Genomic DNA, 6,000 nt, shown 5'->3' with positions numbered 1-6,000 from the left:
CAAAGGCTCTGACGAGAACCAGCTGACGGTGCTGGAACCCGGAGGGGTAGCAGAAGCTGCAAGAGCAAATGGAAATAGCGAGGACCAGCTGACAGTGCTGGCACCCGGAGGGGCAGCAGAAGGAATAAGAGCCAATGGCACAACCGAGGACCAGCTGGCGGTGCTGGAACCCGGTTACTAAGCAGGAGGTACCTGTGCTACAAAGCACTACCAAGGACCAGCAGACGTTGCCGGAACTCGGATACCGAGATGGAGGCACCTAGGCCAAAGGCTCTGACGAGAACCAGCTGACGGTGCTGGAACCCGGAGGGGTAGCAGAAGTTACCCCTGAAAAGCAAAGTTGGCATGCCGCAAGCTGGCCGCAGTTACCGAATCACACAGTCCTACAGGGGGTGCTTGTCCTACTGGCACTACGGAACAAGCCTTTCTTACCAGAACCCGCAGTCCACATAGGAAGCACCTAAACTGCTGGCACCCTAGCCTCGGCTAACCCAACCGCAACACGACATGGCAACTTGGGGTGGCAAACTGACATTGACACTTCCAGGAAACAGCAGGCAGGGCTGGAAACAAGCTGGGCAGGAGGGAGTACCCGTGCCAAAGTCAGTTATGAGCAGCAACTGGCGATGTTGGAGCCCAGGGACAAGCACTTAGCAGGCTGAGGCCTGATGTGCTGTCAATTGGGAGGCAGCAGGACAGATTGCCATCAAAACAGCAGGGGAACAGCTGACGTTACTGAACCCCACAAACACAGGAGCTAGTGTTTTACTCTGTGAAGACGGCACTTCCGAGCAACAACTGGCTGTGTTGAAGCCCAGGGACAAGCACGGAGCAGGCTGAGGCTGCATTGAAGAAATTTTAAGATCGGTTGTAGACTTCTACTAATTTTAACCAAGCTCCACTTAGGCCTGTGGCTTCACTGATTTTCGTATTTCCCCTGTCCTCCAACCCCGCCAGTTACAGCTCCGGAGTGGCGTCTGCACAATCCACACTTGTTCCTGTGTTACAGGTGTTCAGTCCGGTCAGTTAATCCCCTGATGTGTGTCCGGCAATGTCGCCTGCTCTGTCCACATTCCCATAACTAGTTATGGGAATGTGGACAGAGCAGGCGACATTGCCGGACACACATCAGGGGATTAACTGACCGGACTGAACACCTGTAACACAGGAACAAGTGTGGATTGTGCAGACGCCACTTCGGAGCTGTAACTGGCAGGGTTGGAGGACAGGGGAAATACGAGAGACAGTGGAGCCACAGGCCTAATTGGAGCACGGTTAAAAATCAGTAGTGGTACGACTGTGTAGGCAGCAGGAGACTTTGCCATCCACACAGCAGGGGATCAGCTGACGTTACTGAACCCCACTGAGACACGGGAGCAAGTGTCTCTTTCCGTGTGGACGGCACTTCCGAGCTACAACTGGCTGTGTTGAAGCCCAGGAAATAGGAGGGTGTAGGCAGAGGCCTACTGTATTTGGAATGTGGTGACAGCAGGAGAGACTGCCATCCACACAGCAGGGGATCAGCTGACGTTACTGAACCCCACTGAGACACGGGAGCAAGTATCTCTTTCCGTGTGGACGGCACTTCCGAGCTACAACTGGCTGTGTTGAAGCCCAGGAAATAGGAGGGTGTAGGCTGAGGCCTACTGTCTTTGGAATGCGGAGACAGCAGGAGAGACTGCCATCCACACAGCAGGGGATCAGCTAGCATTACTGAACCCCACTGAGACACGGGAACAAGTGTCTCTTTCCGTGTGGACGGCACTTCCGAGCTACAACTGGCTGTGTTGAAGCCCAGGAAATAGGAGGGTGTAGGCAGAGGCCTACTGTTTTTAGAATGCAGAGACAGCAGGAGAGACTGCCATCCACACAGCAGGGGATCAGCTAGCGTTACTGAACCCCACTGAGACACGGGAGCAAGTGTCTCTTTCCGTGTGGACGGCACTTCCGAGCTACAACTGGCTGTGTTGAAGCCCAGGAAATAGGAGGGTGTAGGCTGAGGCCTACTGTCTTTGGAATGTGGAGACAGCAGGAGAGACTGCCATCCACACAGCAGGGGATCAGCTGACGTTACTGAACCCCACTGAGACACGGGAGCAAGTATCTCTTTCCGTGTGGACGGCACTTCCGAGCTACAACTGGCTGTGTTGAAGCCCAGGAAATAGGAGGGTGTAGGCTGAGGCCTACTGTCTTTGGAATGTGGAGACAGCAGGAGAGACTGACATCCACACAGCAGGGGATCACCTGATGTTACTGAACCCCACTGAGACACGGGAGCAAGTATCTCTTTCCGTGTGGACGGCACTTCCGAGCTACAACTGGCTGTGTTGAAGCCCAGGAAATAGGAGGGTGTAGGCAGAGGCCTACTGTCTTTGGAATGCGGAGACAGCAGGAGAGACTGCCATCCACACAGCAGGGGAACAGCTGACGTTACTGAACCCCACTGAGACACGGGAGCAAGTGTCTCTTTCTGTGTGGACAGCACTTCCGAGCTACAACTGGCTGTGTTGAAGCCCAGGGACAAGCACAGAGCAGGCTGAGGCTGCATTGAAGAAATTTTAAGATCGGTTGTAGACTTCTACTAATTTTAACCGTGCTCCACTTAGGCCTGTGGCTTCACTGATTTTCGTATTTCCCCTGTCCTCCAACCCCGCCAGTTATAGCTCCGAAGTGGCGTCTGCACAATCCACACTTGTTCCTGCGTTACAGGTGTTCAGTCCGGTCAGTTAATCCCCTGATGTGTGTCCGGTAATGTCGCCTACTCTGTCCACATTCCCATAACTAGTTATGGGAATGTGGACAGAGCAGGCGACATTGCCGGACACACATCAGGGGATTAACTGACCGGACTGAACACCTGTAACGCAGGAACAAGTGTGGATTGGGCAGACGCCACTTCGGAGCTATAACTGGCAGGGTTGGAGGACAGGGGAAATACGAAAATCAGTGAAGCCACAGGCCTAAGTGGAGCACGGTTAAAAATCAGTAGTAGTAGGACTGTGTAGGCAGCAGGAGACTTGCCATCTCCACAGCAGGGGAACAGCTGGCAGTGCTGAACCCCACTAACACTCGAACGAATGTGTTTGGCTCTGTGGAGACGACACTTCTGAACACCAACTGACGCTGTTGGAGCCCAGGATTAGGCGTGGAGCAGGCTGGGGCCTACTGGATTTTGGCAGGTGAAGGCAGCAGGAGACTTGCCATCTCCACAGCAGGGGAACAGCTGGCAGTGCTGAACCCCACTAAGACTCGAACGAATGTGTTTGGCTCTGTGGAGACGACACTTCTGAACACCAACTGACGCTGTTGGAGCCCAGGATTAGGCGTGAAGCAGGCTGGGGCCTACTGGATTTTTGCAGGTGAAGGCAGCAGGAGACTTGCCATCTCCACAGCAGGGGAACAGCTGGCAGTGCTGAACCCCACTAACACTTGAACGAATGTGTTTGGCTCTGTGGAGACGACACTTCTGAACACCAACTCACGCTGTTGGAGCCCAGGATTAGGCGAGGAGCAGGCTGGGGCCTGTTGCTTTTGGCAGGTGAAGGCAGCAGGAGACTTGCCATCTCCACAGCAGGGGAACAGCTGGCAGTGCTGAACCCCACTAACACTCGAACAAATGTGTTTGGCTCTGTGGAGACGATACTTCTGAACACCAACTGACGCTGTTGGAGCCCAGGATTAGGCGTGGAGCAGGCTGGGGCCTACTGGATTTTGGCAGGTGAAGGCAGCAGGAGACTTGCCATCTCCACAGCAGGGGAACAGCTGGCAGTGCTGAACCCCACTAACACTTGAACGAATGTGTTTGGCTCTGTGGAGACGACACTTCTGAACACCAACTGACGCTGTTGGAGCCCAGGATTAGGCGAGGAGCAGGCTGGGGCCTGTTGCTTTTGGCAGGTGAAGGCAGCAGGAGACTTGCCATCTCCACAGCAGGGGAACAGCTGGCAGTGCTGAACCCCACTAACACTCGAACGAATGTGTTTGGCTCTGTGGAGACGACACTTCTGAACACCAACTGACACTGTTGGAGCCCAGGATTACGCATGCCGCATGCAGAGGCCAATGAGCAGCGGTTTTTATGGAGGTTGTTGACTACTACTGATTCTAACCATGCTCCACTTAGGCCTCTGGCTCCACTGTCTCTACTATTTACCCTGGCCTCCAACCCCGCCAGCTACATCTCTGAAGTGGCGTCAGCACAATCTACACTTGTTCCTGTGTTACTGGTGCTCAGTCCCGTCAGTTGATCCCCTGATGTTTGTCCGGCAAGTTCGCCAGCTCTGTCCTCATTCCCACTACTGGTTATGGGAATGTGGACAGAGCAGGAGACCTTGCCGGACACACATCAGGGGATAAACTGATGGGACTGAGCCACAGGAACACAGGAACAAGTGTAGATTGTGCTGACGCCACTTCAGAGATGTAGATGGCGGGGTTGGAGGTCTGGGGAAATAGTAGAGACAGTGGAGCCAGAGACCTAAGTTGGGCACGGTTAAAAATCAGTAGTGGTTTGAATGTTGATGGAGCTGGTGACTTTGCCGTCCACACAGCAGGGGATCAGCTGGCGTTACTGAACCCCACTAACACAGGAGCTAGTGTGTTTCTCTGTGCAGACGACACATCTGAGCAACAACTGGCTGTGTTGAAGCACAGGGATTATAGTTCAGGTGGTAGAAAAATGAACACACCAGCCGACCTGGATACAGTTGCCAACCACTAATTTAGTCTGTAAGAGGAATGGCAAAGTCTTTGGAGATCCAGGCCTTGTTCATTTTCAGAAAAGTCAGCCGGTCAACATTATCGGAAGATAGTCGCGTGCGACGGTCTGTTAGTACACCACCTGCGGCACTAAAGACACGTTCCGATAATACACTGGCAGCAGGGCAAGCCAGCACCTCCAATGCATACTGGCTAAGCTCTGGCCATGTATCTAGCTTAGAGACCCAAAACTTGAAGGGGGAAGAGCCATCTGGGAGTACAGTGACAGGGCAAGACATGTAGTCAGACACCATCTGACGGAAGCGTTGCCTCCTGCTGACTCGAGGCGTCGCTGATGGTGTAGACAATTGTGGTGGACACACAAAACTTTGCCACATTTGGGCCATAGTGGTCTTGCCTTGTGCTGCGGCGCTGCCTCTGCTCCCTCTTTGTGCAGAGTTTCCTCCACTGCCTCGACGCACAGAGCTGCTTTGTAAAGCACTAGCAACAATGCTGTCGGGTGGAATGGAAAACATTATGGACTGCACCAGTGACTCTTCGTACTCCCGCAGTTTACGCTCCCGGTTCAACGTTGGTATGAGCCTTTGTACACTGTCCCGGTAGCGAGGATCTAGGAGGGTGTACACCCAATAATCAGCCGAGACGAGAATGTGGGCGATGCGGCGGTCGTTTCTCAGGCACTGCAGCATGAAATCAACCATGTGCTGCAGACTCCCAACTGCCAAAGAACCGCTGTCCCCTGTTTGAGGCGTGACCTCGGCCTGCTCTGCATCACCCCACCCTCGCTGTACATACTGAGTAGAGGTTTGTGTACCTCCCTCCTCTGGAGAGATGTCTTCCTCCTCCATCGACTCCTCCTCATCCTCCTCACAAAGTGTCCCCTGCCTAGGCCTTTGTGAGGAAACACGTAGCGCAGACTGTCCAGAATCAGATGGCATTTGGGACTCCTCATCCTCCACCTCTTCCGAAACCTCATCCCTTAGTGCTTGCAGTGTTTGTTGAAGCAGGCAGATTAGGGGGACAGTCATGCTGACTAGTGCATCATCTGCACTCGCCATCCGCGTGGATTCATCGAAGGCACGCAAAACGAGGCAGATGTCCTTCATAGAGGCCCACTCAATGGTGCTGATGTGTGAACGGCGCACAGTGCGACTTGTTTGCGCCTGATGCAGCTGGTACTCCATGACTGCTGCCTGCTGCTCACACAACCACTCCAACATATGTAACGTTGAATTCCACCGGGTGGGTAGGTCACATATGATGCGATGTTTCGGAAGGGCA

Source organism: Dendrobates tinctorius, unplaced genomic scaffold, assembly GCF_039654945.1.
Source record: "Dendrobates tinctorius isolate UK_male_01 unplaced genomic scaffold, ASM3965494v1 ptg000151l, whole genome shotgun sequence".
NCBI lineage: Eukaryota > Metazoa > Chordata > Amphibia > Anura > Dendrobatidae > Dendrobates > Dendrobates tinctorius.
This window is presented reverse-complemented; position numbering follows the sequence as displayed.